This window comes from Pristiophorus japonicus, chromosome 20 (assembly GCF_044704955.1).
Source record: "Pristiophorus japonicus isolate sPriJap1 chromosome 20, sPriJap1.hap1, whole genome shotgun sequence".
Taxonomy (NCBI): domain Eukaryota; kingdom Metazoa; phylum Chordata; class Chondrichthyes; family Pristiophoridae; genus Pristiophorus; species Pristiophorus japonicus.
Genome location: NC_091996.1, coordinates 2,878,888 through 2,879,615, shown reverse-complemented (window position 1 = coordinate 2,879,615; position 728 = coordinate 2,878,888).

Below are 728 nucleotides of genomic sequence, written 5' to 3'. Positions count from 1 at the left end.
GGGTGGGGGGGGGGGGGAAGAGGTGGGTGGGGGGGGGGGAGAGGTGGGTGGGGGGGGGGGGGGGGAGAGGTGGGGGGGGGGGGAGAGGTGGGTGGGGGGGGGGGGAAGAGGTGGGTGGGGGGGGGGGGAAGAGGTGGGTGGGGGGGGGGGGGAAGAGGTGGGTGGGGGGGGGGGGGAGAGGTGGGTGGGGGGGGGGGGAGAGGTGGGTGGGGGGGGGGGGAAGAGGTGGGTGGGGGGGGGAAGAGGTGGGTGGGGGGGGGGGGGGGAAGAGGTGGGTGGGGGGGGAAAGAGGTGGGTGGGGGGGGAAAGAGGTGGGGGGGGGGAAGAGGTGAAGGGGAGAGGAGAGGTGAAGGGGAGAGGAGAGGTGAAGGGGAGAGGAGGTTGGGGGGGGAAAGAAGAGAGGAGAGAGGGAGGGAAAGGGGAGAGGAGAGGTGGGGTGGGGGGGGGAGGAGAGGTGGGGTGGGGGGGGGAGGAGAGGTGGGGTGGGGGGGGGGAGGAGAGGTGGGGTGGGGGGGGGGAGGAGAGGTGGGGTGGGGGGGGGAGGAGAGGTGGGGTGGGAGGGGGAGGAGAGGTGGGGGGGGGAGGAGAGTGGGGGGGGGGAGGAGATGTTGGGGGGGGAGGAGAGATGTGGGGGGGGAGAGATGTGGGGGGGGGAGGAGAGATGTGGGGGGGGGAGGAGAGATGTGGGGGGAGGGGGGGGAGAGGAAGAGGAGATGTGGGGGGGGGGG